The sequence below is a fragment of the Lipotes vexillifer genome, unplaced genomic scaffold (assembly GCF_000442215.2).
Source record: "Lipotes vexillifer unplaced genomic scaffold, Lipotes_vexillifer_v1.1 scaffold496, whole genome shotgun sequence".
NCBI classification, from domain to species: domain Eukaryota; kingdom Metazoa; phylum Chordata; class Mammalia; order Artiodactyla; family Lipotidae; genus Lipotes; species Lipotes vexillifer.
The window spans coordinates 7,095,666-7,111,537 of NW_006786690.1; the positions used below are offsets into that span (position 1 = coordinate 7,095,666).

At 46.9% G+C, this 15,872-nt stretch overlaps 1 protein-coding gene across 1 annotated transcript in view; it reads left to right on the forward strand.

Annotated features, from left to right (window-relative positions):
* The window catches only part of TMCO4 (transmembrane and coiled-coil domains 4), a 77,468-nt gene that overhangs the window by 46,134 nt on the left and 15,462 nt on the right, over positions 1–15,872 (forward strand). The gene's annotated exons all lie outside the window — the stretch shown is intronic.

The following is a 15,872-nucleotide window of genomic DNA, read 5'->3' on the forward strand; positions in this document are numbered from 1 at the left end:
CGCTCTTCCCTTGGGGGCAGTAGTGGGAGGCCTGGGAAGAAGATGGGCAAAGATGTGCTGGCAGAGGAGGAGAGGCTGTGAATCACTGCTCCTGCAGGCGAGAGCAGACAGAGCCCAGGTCCTCCACTCCAAGGCCAGAGCCTGTGCCCTCCGTCCAGCCATCTCAGGACCATCAGCATCCTCTGGACCTGTTGCGCAGAAGCTCCCCTGGGCTGCTTTATTCCAAGACCTGTCTCCCTAGCCTGCCTTTCCTACCACCTGTCTAGCCATCTATAGACGCACTTCTTACTCCTAACTGAAATGTATACGGGGCGTGAGGAGTGGGTTAAGCCCTCTTTAGGAAAGCCATAGAAAAGCCTGCTAATAATTACCCAGAAGGCCACAATTCCCCATGCCACGGGGGTCAAAAAGGCCTGGTTCAAGTCTCAGTTCCACCATCTATGAGCTCTATGACCCTGTGCAAATTATATAAGTTCGTCAAGCCTCCCTCATAGTAAAAATAGATCTAATGACACCCACCCATCAAGATACTTAAGGACAGACAAAATAGCACGTGTAAGGCACCTAACACAGGGCCTGGCTCACAGTAAATGCTTGGTAATTGGCTAAGATCGTTGCACAGCAGGTGGTTTGCAGTCTTGAAAGCATTAGAACACTGTAAAGGGCACTTAGCACTCAGTGTAATCACAGTTTGATGATCCAGAGGCACTTCAAGAACATCACCTTGGGGTCAGTCAATACGATGGGCCTCGGTTCATCCTTTTATCCCATGGACATCAGAAATTATGGAGTCTTAGACTCAGGGTTCCAACGGACATTGGGAATCATCTGGTTCAAACCCCTACACATACAGGATCCCCTTAACATCATCCATCAGAGGTCTCTACTAGTGTCTGCTTACTTGCTTCCAGTGACAGGAAGCTTAGCCTCTGCCCAGGGTAGTTAGGAACTTAAGAACAAATCGATTTAATCTGAGAGTCAGTGGCTTCTGGGCTGTGCAACATCAGGCCCTGCTCAGGGAGTCTGTTAAGGGTGGCTCGTGTTCAGCTATTTCCAGGGAGGCCTCTGGCACCGCAACAGAGCCCCGAGTTCTTCAGTGCCTGCGCGGCCAGCATGTCCTCAGATCTGCTGTAGGCTTTTCAGAAACATGTTTTTATCCATTTTGAACTCAGAGCTGATCAGAGTCCCATTAAGTTCACAAGAGACAGTGTTGAGAACTGAATGCTGATTCATTTCAGTCCACCATAATTGTCACTTTCAAGCAGATGGAGCAGATGTCTGTGTTCACTGTCCGAGCTCCTGGGGAAACAGATTATCTGCCAAAGCTTCTCTCCACAGGGAGAGGAAGGGAATTCTTTTCCTGGCCATGGTGAGCCCTGATGACCATCCCACTCTCGTGGACAGATCCCTCCTCCAGTGACCATTCTCAGTTTCCTTCCCTCCTGGGCCTCCCCCTTGCTCAGAATTTTGCATAAACAGGTCCCTTGCATGAGTCCCAATTGATAGTAACTGAAGAATCCAGACCCTCTGCAGTGAAGGAGCATCCCTCTGAGGCTTTGAGGATTCCAGGAGGGGAAGAAATCATGTCTCCTTAATTTACATATTACTGAAGCATCTCAGTTCACAGCATTCTGTAATGGAAACTGTTGGGGTTTGTTTCCTTATATCTAAGATATCCGTGACCATCGAGCCTGCTTAGCCAATATCACCAAAACGGTTGTCTTTTAGAAAATTGCCAGGCCTGTTTTGCAGGACAGAAGATTAGAACATTCCTGCCTGTGGGTGATATGTTCCCTATACTTTGTGTTTTAATGACAGGGTCTGAGTTTGGGGGCCTCCATCCCTGCCACCCCAGCACAGATGTCCCTGTGTGAAATCTGACCTTTCAGGTCGCTACTATATTCTTCTTTATTCTTTGTGTCTTCCATCTTTGGTTCACTCATTTACTCAGACATCCATTTCTTTATTTATGCAAAGCCCATCTCCTGGATTTGCAGAACTTCTCAGGAAATATGGATAACTATAAAACATCAGGACCAAAAAAACACAGGTATGAGCAGGAGGCATGAGCCAGTTGGGAAGCCCAAATACAGCAGAGTGGACCCTGCAGCCAGGCCTGGGCCTGAATCCCAGCTCCGCCACTTACTAGCTGAGCACATGTACCCAGTCACTGTGCCTCAGTCTCCTTGCCTGTGAAATGGGTCTAGTAATACCTTCTTCAGACTTTGATTGAAAAGATTAAGTGGGATAATATATGTAATGCCTTTAGCAGAATGGCTGGCAAGTAGCAGGCATTCAGTAACCACAATCTTTGTCCCTGTTACTGTCATTACATATTCTCTCGTTATTACCCAGTTGCTATAACTGAGCTGTGCCTTTAGCTACTCATTTCCTAGCAATCAAAGCAAAAGCAGAAAGCATTGACTGCCTGTTTCTCACTTCTGCAAGGGGATGTGGAGATGCCAGCTCCAGGGGTAACAAGACCTTCCATTTCAACCTGACTCACTCTGTCTGAGTGTTGCACCCTCTCCTTTTAGGAGCTAAGTGCCCAGGTTCAGGCTTAATTAGCCGTTAGAGCTTCAAACAGCTCTGCCTTTGGCTACCTAGAAATGTTACAAACCCGGAACCATGAGGATGACGCCATGGCTGGGAATGACCTTTCCAAGGTGCTGCCTAATTGTCAGGAGGGTGGTAGCAGGAGCATCTGCAGAAACTCAGACAGGAGATAATGATGTCTTCAGCTTTGAGCACCTGGGTACTTGGAAGAATGTTAAATAGGCAACAAGTCCCAAGTTGGAGTCTTATTTGGGGAATTTTACATTTTGTAATTTAGCAATTGCTGGAGATTGAGGCTTCAGGGGACTGTTGCCGAACCTGGCTCACAGCTTAGAGAGCGAGGTTTTTATTCTTCCTGCCACATTTCTCTGCAGGAGTTTGATGGAGAACAGCTGCTCATCTTCAAAATGAGAAGCCGTTGTTCCAAGATGGGGAGGGGGAAGGGAGCTGATGTTTATTGAGCACCTACTGTGTGCCAGGTAGGAACAGAATCCATCTTGAGCTTCTTCCCAGTCACCTTGGGAGGTGTGAGCATTACTACGCCTGGATGCAAGTGTTACATTTTCCATTTTTACGAATGAGGAATCAGATGCCCAGGGAGGTTTTGTGACTTGTCCAAAGGCACACAGCCAGTAATGAGCAAATCTGGGATTCTAAGCCAGATGCGTCTGACTCTAAACCACTTCCTTTTGACCCTTCTTATCTGCTGTCTCTTATGATAAGCTTGCTACCCTCAAATTGCCTGTAATCTAGGTAAGAGAATGGAATCCAGCCTTAAAAAAGGTGGATAACAGTACCACATGCTTCACTGCAAGGGCCTAGACATTATGCAGTTCAGAAGAGGAAGCCTTCTCCTTCCAGGTGGCAGGGAAGGCTTCAGGGAGGAGGTGGCAGGCCTTGAGGAACAGGTAAGCCTTGAGAGGCTGTGAGGGAGCCAGGAGGCCTTAGAGCCAGAGACTGGCAACAGCAAAGATCCAGAGAGAGGAAGTGAACGGTCTGGGGAGGGCAGGTGACCTGAGCCAAGGTTGCTGCTGGGAAGTTGGGAGAAGTAAGCTGGGAGAGATGAACAGGGTCCAGGGCTCGACTGTTGAGCAGACGCAGGCTCTGACTTGAGTCTTTCATATCAGCACTTTCTCTTAATGTATTTATCCATCAATCAGCAGACATCTTCTGAGGGCCTGCCAAGTGCCAGGACCTGTGCAGGGCACAGAGGGGTCAGAGATCAGCCAGACCCCGTCCCCGCCTGCTGAGAATTCGGGTGGGGAGGGACTCCCTTCTGAGCATGCTCCCCACTCCATCCCCAGCCATCCTGCCTGCAGCTGCTCAAACCCGCCCATCTGCTGGTCCCGGAGGCCTCTCGTCTCTCTCATTCTACTTCCTGAGGCCAGGATCTCCAGCCCCCGGTTCAGCCCAGCCTTAGATGCCCCTTAAGAGGATTTGTTGAACTGCACCAAATGAAGCCAGTTGATTGAGTGCCCTTCCTGCCAGGCCCTTCCCATGAAGTGTCTCTTTGATGGTCACAGCCAACCTGGGTAGGCCCTAGGCCTGCCTGACTCCCCCAGCAGGGCTCTCTCCACTGCCCCATGGGGACCGTGGACCTGTCCCTTTCATTGTACAGCTGAGTGTTTACCCAGCTTGTCCAGACTGCACAGCTAGTAAAAGGCAGGGCCGGGAAAAAAAAAAAAAAAAAGGAAGAGTCAGGTCTAGAGCGGGCTCCTCTCAGGGACCCCGGGGAGCGGCGGGCGCTCTAGGCTGTGGTCAGCCCACCCCTTGGCAGGTGGCCTTCCAGAAAGGTCCTGGAGGAATGCCAGGCCCAGGAGGCACCTGGAGCATTTGTGGTTGCCACAGCACCACCTTGTGGTCACTCTTGGGGCGTGCACTTCACAAGCCCAGCATGGAGTGGGTTTCCAGCAAGAGCTCGCTGGGGAGTGCCTACCGGCTGCCTTCCACTGAGGGCTTGTGAAGACCTGAGCAGCTGCTCCTGCTTTCTGAGAATTTCCATGTCACCCAGCTCCATTCTCCTTGTTTGCATTTATTAGGCATCAAAGATACAAAGTGGTGGGTAGGGGAGTTCCCTGGCAGTCCAGTGGTTAGGATTCGGCACTTTCACTGCCAGGGACCTGGGTACAATCCCTGGTACGGGAACTAAGATCCCACAAGCTGCATGTCATGGCCAAAAAAAAGAAAATCAAGATACAAAAAGGAGGAGGAACTAATATTTACCAAGTATGTGCTGTCACAGGTGGTTCCAGACATCATCCCATGGACCCTTCCCAACAGCCCTGCAAGTTAGTAATTCTTGGGCCAGTTTCCAGATGAGGAAATGGAGAGGCGTGGTCTGGCGCAGCCTAGGCAGTGCAGGGCCCATCAGACCCCTGCTCACACGTTATCAGAGCAGAAGTTCTGCCCACCTAAGTATGGCTGGACCTTTCTGGCAGCAGCTGCCCAAAGTGTGCTGTTATTTCAGTGAACTTTTTTTTATCCCCAGATGAAAATCAGGAGGAAATGATGTGAAAAAGAATTTCTTATAAGAAAAGAGAGAAAAATCAGATCCCATTAGTGATGTCATCTTTTTTTTAAATGACCAAAACTATACAAGATCACGGTCCTGTGGCACTTTTTTTTTTTTGTAAGATGGAAGGGAACTCAGATGGGGTTGTTTTTGAGAATTCCACGGCATCCCAGACATCACTGGGGGCGGGGGGGCCCTGCCATGTGGCAAACCCATGTGGAGAAAGTCATTGGCAGAGAAGAGGAAGAACAATGACCAAGAGCAATGGGTATCTCCCATTACCCGTCCGGGGACCTGGGCTCAGGCTAAGGAGGGCCATGGACACACTCATGCTCACGGGGACATTCAAAGATGCAGGCTGCTGCCAGATCTGAGCCTCTTAGCGATCTGGGGCTCCACGGTTTGGCAGAGCTATTCGTGCAAGGAGATGACGGAGTTTGTGAGAAAGACATTACTACCGGCAGCCTTATCAGTGATCTCTGCCCTGACGCTTGCTTACCAGCAGTCACTGTGCCATCTGTTTCAGAAATGGAATAAAGAGTTGTAAAGCTTGGGAGGGGGTAAGAGGAAGCAACCATGGGGAAATCTTATCTTGTACCTGGATCCAGTCACATTAACTAAATTACCCAGTTGAAACATGACCACCTTGTAAAATAACTGCTGTCAGAAAGCAAACCTGACACTGTAGCCCAGAGAACATCGAAAGTTAAGTGGACTCAGACTTGCTAAACTATAGCCAGTGCTGTGGACACCAGGTTGTAACCGCTAGCAGAATGATAATAACCACTGTGGATTCACAACCGGGTTCCCAGCCACAGGCATTATCATATAGGATCATTATTTGTGTTGTTTCTATTTAGCATGGGTGTTCCAATTTAATATTTTTATATCAATTCATAATGTTTACCTAAATGTATTTATTTTGTAAGGAACCATTACCTCAGCTAGAAACCGAGTATTATCATACATGAAAAGAATCATTGAAAAATTAAAACATTAAAAATAAAACAATGATATTAAGATCTAGCATGAGGTTGTCACCTGCCAAAGGCCCTGAGCCTGAGACCTATCCTTTTTCTTTTAAAGAGGAGATGGTTAACATACAGTGGAGAAATATGACAGCTATATTAGCAATTTCTATAGTGGCAATAGTGTGAACTAATCAGCCTGAAAATTCTCTCACTACAAATACTCCAGAAATGCTAGATGCACTATAGCAAATACCTCTTTAAATGCTTAGCTGGGCTCCCAAAAAGTAAAGGAAATCACCAGAGGTGAGGAACAAGGAGGGAGCAGAAAACCAGATTAATAAGCATGTTGCCCTGACTGAGGGGAAACAATATGTCTCCTTGGGGAATTCAGAGACACAGGGCCATGCCTCACTCGGGTTTAGGGTTCACATTTATACCACCTGCGTGATCCAGGAGTTCCCCAAGTCAAAAAATTGACACCAGACTAGTCGGGGGAAAAATAGGTCCTCAATCCAAACTACACAGATTCCCATGTAAGAGCAGCTTTAAAGATGAGCTCGTATTCCAGACTTAAAAAACACATAGGGGGGGAAAAAAACACCATGTGGGAAAGTCACAAACAAACAAACATCAGGATTAGATGCTCAGTCTAATAGAACAGCCTGAAAGAGCTCCCCCTCGAAAAATAAGCAGGTTTACAATTATTAAAGATATAAATTAAAACATTGAAAAATAAGTGGAAAGAGTAAGACATTGAAAAAAGAACAGGGAGATTTTAAAATAAATCAAATGGAACTTTTAGAAATGAAAATACAGTCATTGAAATTAAAACCTTGGTAGATGAATTAAACAACAGATTAGACAAATCTAAAGAGAGAAATAATGAACTGGAAGATTGATTCGAAGAAATTACAATGCATCACAGAGAGATAAAGAGATAGAAGATAGGAAAGAGAAGTTAAGTTCAACATTTGCCTAATACCAACTCCAAAAACAAGAGAGTAGGAGAGAGATACAGTTTATTGGCTGAGAGTTTTCCAGACTTGATTCCTGAGGTTCAAGGAACATGAGTCTTGAGAAGGATAAATATTTTACACCTCTGCACATCATAGTGAAATTGCAGAACTCCAAAGATAAAGAGAAATTATTTAAATGATTACTTTAAAAATGATTTTTCAAAAATGATTCTTACAAAGAAAGCTTAACTAGACTGATGAGACTTCTCGAAACAATAGAAGCCAGAAAAGAAAGAAAAAGAACTGTCCGTCTAAAATTCTATATCCAGCTAAACTATCATTCAAAATGGAAGCCAAAAGGTATTTTCAAAGACTGAGCAAGTTTACCTTTAAGAGACCCTTGCTGCAATACCTACTCAAAGATCTACTTCAAAAAACAATGAATATTTCTGTGATAACACAGAGAGAATAGCACTGTTCCCAGAATCCAGGGCCATGCTGGTAAACACTAGCTGCCTTTATCATAATTGAACAAGAGCCTCCACACCCTGCTCTGCAGCTGTGACCTCTGGCCCTCTGAATCTGGTGTTTGTGCTTTGATCTTGAACTTGATCAAGATCAGTACCTGAACACCCCACCTTGACCTTGCCTAAAGGATTCTGCCTTGGCCTAGTTCTCTAGGTGGATCCTGCCTTCACTCAGGGTCCCCAAACCACATCCCTGAAAACAGCCACTTGGAAACAGCCTGGCTGGGCCACCCCAGCACCCTGGCATCATTCCCACCCAGTGTTCTTCCCACTCCTTCCCCTTCTCACTAAGTGAGAATTCAAAGAAAAATTCATCTAGTACTGGTATCATCGGGGATTTTTAACCCCTTGCTTATTGCACATGACCTATCAGTACTTTGCAGTGTTTCAGATATATCGTGTATATCTGTGGTAGACTGATTGCAAAAAATGGCCCTACTTTTCCACCCCTCCCTGTACCCACATCCTTTTCAATATGACCCTGAAGCTCTTCGCATCAAGAAGTGGAGTCAGTTTCTTCACCCCTTGAATCTGGGCTGGCCTTGTGACTTGCATTCACTAAAAAAGGTAGAGGAAATGACATCATGTCAGTTTCAAGCCTAGGCCTCAGAAGGCCTTGCACATGGATTCCACCCTCCTAGAACCTTGCCATTGTCTTAAGAACGAGTCAAGGCTAGCCCACTATGGGCTTCCCTGGCGGCGCAGTGGTTGAGAGTCCGCCTGCCGATGCAGGGGACACGGGTTTGTGGCCCGGTCCGGGAAGATCCCACGTGCCACGGAGCGGCTGGGCCCGTGAGCCTCGGCCGCTGAGCCTGCGCGTCCGGAGCCTGTGCTCCGCAACGGGAGAGGCCACAGCAGTGAGAGGTCCACGTAAGGCTAGCCCACTGGAGGATGGAGATTACATGGGGCAAAGCCAAGTTATCTTAGCCAGCCCCCAGCCTACCTACCAGCTGGTTGTAGACACATGAGTGAGCCCAGTGGGATCAAGCATGCCTGGATAATCTCAGCAGAACTGCCTAGCCCACTGGTAGGATCATGAGAAATAACAAATGCTTCCTTTAAGCCACTGAGTTTGGGGATGATTTGTTACACACAGTAGCTAGCTGATAGAACATATATGACATTTTATTTATATATATGCACATATATAATGAAATTGCTTGTTTTATACTGGCTCACAGCCTACAGTTTACCAGCAGCTGTATTTCCAAGTTATGTCGTCTTAGTCAGTTTGACCTTTCTGATGGGGAATTGAGTTTGGGTGTTAGGGTGTAGGCGGATTGCCATAACTCTCCATCAAAAAACAGAAAGTGTGTCATCTTTCATGTGGACCCCTTTTTCCTTTTTCTTTGCATTATCTTTTCGCCCACTTGGTTTGGCAGATGTTCCTGAGATTACCAAAGCAGAAGGTCATGTGCCTTTGTTGTGCCCACATCAGGATATTAATCTTCTAGCAAAGTGTAGCCTGCTAGTGCATCTCTTGACTCAGCCAAATTGGAACTGTTCATCTTGGCAGGGTGTGTTGTTCTGTTTTTAATATACAATTTTAGAAGATGTCACAGTTATCAAAAGACATATGTTTTAAGTCAAGATTATGTTCCATAGCAAAGGGAAGTAGGACAGGAGAGTAGGAGAGAAAATGTAGGAATAACTGAATTCCACTCTGCCACTTACTGTGTGACCTTGGGCAAGTTACTTAGTGTCTCTGAGGCAAGCTTTTCCCGTCATAAAATGGGAGTAGTACTGCTTAACTCTTAGGATCATTATGAGAAGTAGATGAAATAATATATGTGTAAAGCACTTAGTCTATCCCGAGGTAAGCTGTGATGATGGTGGTGATGAAGATAAAGAAAAGAAGGAGGGGGATTAAGGAATAGAATACCAGAACTTTGTTTTAAAAAAAAAAAAACTTTGCAGCAAGATCTCTCTCTCCAATTTCATTCCCAGCCCCTAAGAAGTTAGACCAACATTACTGTCCATGATGTTTGAAGGACAAAGCCAAGGCAAAAGAGTTTGTCACTAAGCTCAGATACATTTAAACATCCTGGCCCTTGAATTCCTAAACTCCCACTTAGCTGAAAACTATTTCTGGGCTGTCACTAGATACCAGCTGAAATGCAGAACAGACTGTCAATTCAGTCAACTGGCTCTTTCATCTCCATGATAGCCGACATCGCATTTGATGGGATTTCTTTCCCTTCCATGGAATTGCATCTATCAGTTGCTTTGTCCTCAGACAGACCCGGCTTTAGCCCACCGCTCCCCCACCACCTCCAGGGGAGGGTGGTGGAGAACGAAGAGAGGTCAGGCATGCAGATTAATTTTTGGGGTCCCAGGATGCTAGTAACAGCCTTACCACTTTGCCAAATGAAAGAGATGGAAATCAAAAGGGAGAGATGAAGGCTTACTCCTTCCATAAAGACTTCATCCCAAATCCTTATAATATATCCAAACGGGCTCCCTTAAACGATTCTTTCCAGTGTGAACCTCATTCCACTGGGGGATCGTGGGGTGGGGGACAGTCAAAGCCTCCCTTCATCTCCCTTTATGCCTGGCTCCTGCCCTCTCCCTCTCCCTTTGGCCACGTCTGTGTGTTTATCATGCGCGCGTATGTGTATCTTTGGAATGGATTTCGTTTGTGTTAGATGCAGTTCATATCATTTACTTCAAGGTCTGTTTTCTGGACTCGCAGTCAGGAGATCATTTCCTCCCTCGTTCCCCACCTTATCACTCACTGCACACATGAACCCCTGCCAGGAGGGAGAAAATCCTTCTTTTTTGCTTCTCAAACTTTGGTCTTTGCAGCCCAGGAGAATCTCATTATTGACAGTGTGATAGGCCTGTGTGAGTTTGTGATGTTGCTTCTCTGGCCGTTTGATGAGATTTCTGTGTAACTCCTAGAGGAGGGTGTTTGGAAAGACCTGGAAAGCGCTGCCTGGGCCTGCCTCACTTTCAGAAAGCCCACTGTATGGAAAGGACAAAATGACAGAGGGGAAGCTGGGACTGGTTGTTCCCAGTGACAGTTGGTCCTCCCTCATTGTACAAAAGGATTCTCCGTGGGACGCTTTGAAAGAGCTGGCCCTACTTGGTACATTTTAAGAATGTTTAGTTTAACAAAAACTCAGTTTATATATGATTTTCAAGGCCAAGGCTCTAGTGTAAAGGGACTCTTGCCGCTGTGAAGAAAAGCCTATTCTCAACTCTTGGGTTTTCTTTTGAAAAGCCAAGACAATCTCCAGACCTCCAGGAGCGCCAGGTGGTAAAAGTGTCATATCAGGAGTCTGGCATGAACTACTGAAGGAGTGATAAAAGCAGTTGACAAGATAGAAACTGATTTATCTAAATTCTGAGTGATAAAAGCAAGTGAGGATGGTTGCACAACCATGTGACTATACTTAATGCTACTGAACTGTACACTGAAAAATAGTTAAGATGGCAAATCTTATGTTAGGTGTATTTCACCACAATTTTTTTTTTTTTTTTTTAATTTTGGGAATTCCCTTGCGGTCCAGTGGTTAGGACTCCGAGCTTTCACTGCCGAGGGTGTGGGTTCAATCCCTGGTCGAGGAACTAAGATCCCTCCAGCCGTGTGGCTCGGCCCAAAAAAAAAAAAAAAAAAAAATAAAAGAAAAGAAGAAAAGTTTAACCATTGTTTACAGCTCTTCAGCTGCTTCTCTCTAGAGGCTGTGCTCTGAAGGAGACCTATGCTACTGTCCACGGCTACCAGATGCCTGGCATCACCACTTCCCACAACTAACTCCTAAAATAGTGCCTGCAATCAGCAGCTGGCTAGAAACAGGCACGGTGACTATAATGGCTGAGCCATCTCCAAAGACAGTGCCTCATGCCCACCATTTCTACCTAGTCACCAAATTGATCATCTGCACGGGAATAACAGTGGACACCACTGACCAAGCCATGTGCCAGACACCGCCCTGAACGTATAACCTCACGCCAGCCCTGGGAAATCAGTATTATTATATTATCTCCATTTTAAAGATGAGGAAGCTGAGGCTCCAAGTTATTAAATAACTGACTTCAGTTCACGTAAAACCAAGATTTGAACACAGATTTCTCTTGTGCCAAAGGTCAAGCCACTTCCCCTGGACTGGTGATTCCCAGCCTTTTTGAACCTGAGCCCTTTCTAATGGCAAACACTTCACAGCCCTGCATATGGCAGTCATCACACTTTCAGCATCTCCTGGTGGAAAAAGTATGTAATGACCAAAAACTGCTTGTATCCAGGAATTCTGAGAGTTGCAACAGCATCTGATACAGTCTTAGAATCATGACACCTGCTGTGTGAGACAGGAGACATTTAATTGGAAGACAGCAGTTTGCAATTGTGTAGTTTCTTAGGCCCTCGAAGTTGCTGGATCTTTGCCCCCAAAGATGGGGCACCCTGAGCTGTACCATGAATCATCTGAAGGGTCTGGAGACCCTGAGCCTTCTTATTATGTAGGCCAAGCCCAAGGGATTTTTGTTAATACAGGTGATGTCGGGTGCTTCTTGGGAGGGTCATCATGAGCCTCTGGGTCACATTGTGGGAAGCCAGCAGAGGAGACTGAGGCAGAGTCAGCTTTGGAAGGACCGGTCATTATTCTTGCCCACTGCAGACCGCAGTCAGTCACAGTAGCATCTGTTCCCCTGGAGCAGAGCTCTGGAAACCAGCAATTGAAGAGCTGAGAACCCTGGTTAAATACTCTCCCGTTTACTTTCAGCCAAGTCAGCACTCTCCATTTGCTTTTATCGAGTCTACAGAGATTCTCAACTAGAGCCTCTCGGAAGAAGTTATACCGGGAGGAAAATTTTAAAAATTTAAACAATAAACTTTTTGCGTGTATTCTCAATGTGAAGGGTTGCTGAGTGCCACAGCTTGCTTTCATTCATCCCACAAATACTTACTGAGCAGAGCATCTGTGCCAGTTGCTGTTCTAGGTACTGGGGATTCCCTGGGGAACACAAAAAAGAACACTCTCAACCCTTGAGGAGCTCACGTGTAGGAGGAGACAGGTCCTAGGAGAGACTGTAAAAGCAAAATAGGTAGTAAGTCAGATGGTCTCAAGTGCTATGGAGAAAAATGAATCAGAGAAGGGAGATGGGGCACCTGGTAGGGGTGGGAGGTTGCATCTTCCTCCCTTTGGAGGGTGGCAGTTCAACAAAGAGGTGAAGGAGCAGGTCGGGGGGTGAGGCTTGTGGATGTTGGAGGGAAGCGTATCAGGAGGAGAGAGAGAAAGGCCTGGCATGTTCTGGAACAGCAAGGCCAGTATGGCTGGAAGAGAGTGAGCAAGGGGGAAGTGTGGGGAAGGTCACGCAGGGCTTCGAGGGCTGTTGAAATGACTTTTAACTCTGACTCCACGAGAGATGGATCCCACAGGAGAGTTTTGAGCACAGGAGTGAAATGATCTGACTTTCCGGCAGTGTCATTTACATATTACACAATCCCCCCCCCCATTTTAAGTGTACAATTCAGTGATTTTTAGCGAATGTGCAGAGTTGTACAAACCATCACTACGACCCAGCTGTAGAACATTTCCAGCAGCCCCAAAAGGTACCTCATGCCTATGACTCAAATTTTAAAGGGATCTCTTTGGGTCCTGTGTTAAGAATTTAAAAAAAGAGGGACTTCCCTGGCAGTCCAGTGGTTAGGACTCAGCGCTTTCACTGCCATGGTCCCAGGTTCAATCCCTGGTCAGGAAGTAAGATCCCACAAGCCACAGGGTGTGGCCAAAAAAAAAGGAATGAAAATAAGAGGTAAAAGCAAAGACAGTGTGGGAAGGTAATGTTTCTCACCATACGTGAGTGAAAAAAAGGACTGAAAGTGGAGGGATAAAGACAGGACTAATAAAGCTTTTCTTTTTAATTGCCCCAGGGATGGAGCCTCCTTAATGCCAAAGGCATAAGAATGAAAGGCCTCCAGCTTCAACAGTAAAAGTACTATATTAATAACATACACAAGACTGTTTAAAAAATGAGCAATCCAAGCCCAAAAGCTGAACCTGAACTTGAGTCCTGAACTTGAAGGTGACTGATGCACCTTGGATCCCTGACTATTTATAAAACTATGGAACTGTATCTTAACACCTTAAAAATTCACAAGAAGAGAAGTTGGTGGTAGCAATATAGGAATAAATCCCAACATGTTTCAGCAAACATTCGTGGTCCCTGCAGGAAAAAGACAGTGAGGTCATCTTATGTTCGTTATTATTAAAATGTTAAATGCCAGTTTCTTGTGTTGGTCTTGAAAAGCGGGGGTATTCTGCTCTGAACTCATGTCATGATGTGACGGATCATCTGTGCCCATGAAAGGGGACTGCTTGACACTAAAAGTGGTACCTGAGTGAGGATTCTCTGTATTTTACCTGGAAGGCTGAAATCTTCTGGTATTATAAGGTTTTGGACCAAACAGTGAATTTTGACATTTTTTCTCCAGCATCTACTTCAGCAGCCAGTTTTCCTAACTCAGGTTTCCCCTCCTGGACCGTCTCATTCCGGGAACAGTACAGGATTCTCCCTTGGGTGGGTCTAAAATGATTCTCACCAACTTTCTTTAAGCTAACACCTGTGCATTACCAAGAGCCTGCCACGTGGCTTGTCTCTAGGTATGCAACCTCCTAGAGAGCAAATCATCTTTTAAAACATAAGACAGGCACATCTGACTGTGGCAGGCTCTGGATAAAGGGGAAGAGGTCTAGAAAGGCAGTTTAAAGCCAGGCTTCAGAGATACGTAAATGTGTTTCCAGCTCTCCACGTACCCTGACTTGGTTTGACTGTGTTCTGGACTGTTTTGTGAGATTCAGCGACTAGTCTCAGCTCAGCAAAAGACACCTACCTTTGTTTGCTTATAATAACACCTGTCTGATCGCTAGTCACAGGATCCTGACAGTTGCTCAGGGTAACCTGATAGGAAATGCTGCAGTTCCCCTGCTGGCCACAAGGAGGTCCCAGCCCTCCAGGCGTCGGCACCCAGGGCTGCAAAGCTGTCCCAGCTCCTCAGATGGAGAGATTCTGGGGGACAGGGCAGGTGCCCTGAGTGGCCGGCGTCCAGAGAGAGCTGCTAAGCTCAGTCGTTGACCCTGGGCCCACAGTCGTTTGGCACCGTGGGAGCAATGATAACCCACCTGTGATCGCTGTGCTTTGAGTTGTTACCCGTAAACAGCAGAGAGAATGGCCCCAGGCCCCGACAGCTCCCCGTGCCGGGGTTCTGGGCCCAGCTGTATTCTCACTACCTGTGTGACGGTGGGCATGCCCCATCCCCGCTGAGACTCCGTGTTTCCTCATCTGCCGAGAGAAGGGGTCAGAATCAGAGCTACAGCCTTGCCAACAGCATAAGCACCTGAAATAGCCCTTACATCAAACACTATCTGAGTCATCCTTGCAATTCAACACAAACTACCAGCTTCCTGAAGTTTTCCATCCTTCTGCCAGATTATCCTATCCCTGAAAGCAGAGGAGTGAAATCAGAATTCTGTGCCCTGGAATCTTATAACTCAGGGCCAGAGGAGCACAGGGGTTCTCAAACTCCTGTTAGCCTGGAACCGTTTACTCAGACAAACTCACACAACAGCCCAAGCGGAAAACAGTTAGACGCACTCTGGTTTGAAACCGGAGCCCAGAGAGAGGAAGCCACCTGTCCTGTGTCCCTCAGCAAGAGAGAGTGGTGGGACTAGCTGAGCTGTCCCTCCGGGGCCCACTCCCCAGGAATGACACAGATCATGCTGCTGCCCAAACTTGGGGGGGGGGGCTCAGAACCTGAGGAGAGGCAGGGGCACAGCACAGGGGACGGGGCGGGGAGACACTGGCTTCCACTGTGTGTTCACTACGCTGGGGTTTTCCCCACCATGATTTCCTTCCCATAAAGACCACCAAGGCAGTACCATAGCCACCTGTAGGCTCAGAGAAGTTAAGTGACTTGTCTCAGAAGTCACTGAGCCGGGATTTGAACCCAGGGCTTTGCAACTGCAAAGCACATATCCTGGCTGTCCCAGGGGATGGCAGTGTATTGACTCACTCATTCATTCACACCTTTACTGAGCCCCATGTATAGACTAGGCACAGTCCTATACAGCTGTGACCAAGGCAGCCGGAGCCCCGCCCTCCCTGAACCCAGATATTAGAGGAGGAGACAGACGTAAACAAGTGAGGTGTGACAAGAAGAAAAATAGAGCCGGGTCAGGGGGTGACTGGGGGTGGAGGTGCACGTGCACCCCCCGGGATCTAGAGCCGTGCTTCTCAAAGTGCGGTCTGCACTCCCATGTGTGAGCTGTTGGTTTCCAGTCTGCAAGGAGATCAAAGAAACGCTGCTTTGCTGCTCTATACTTACAAGACAGACAGCCCACAGGCCAGCCCT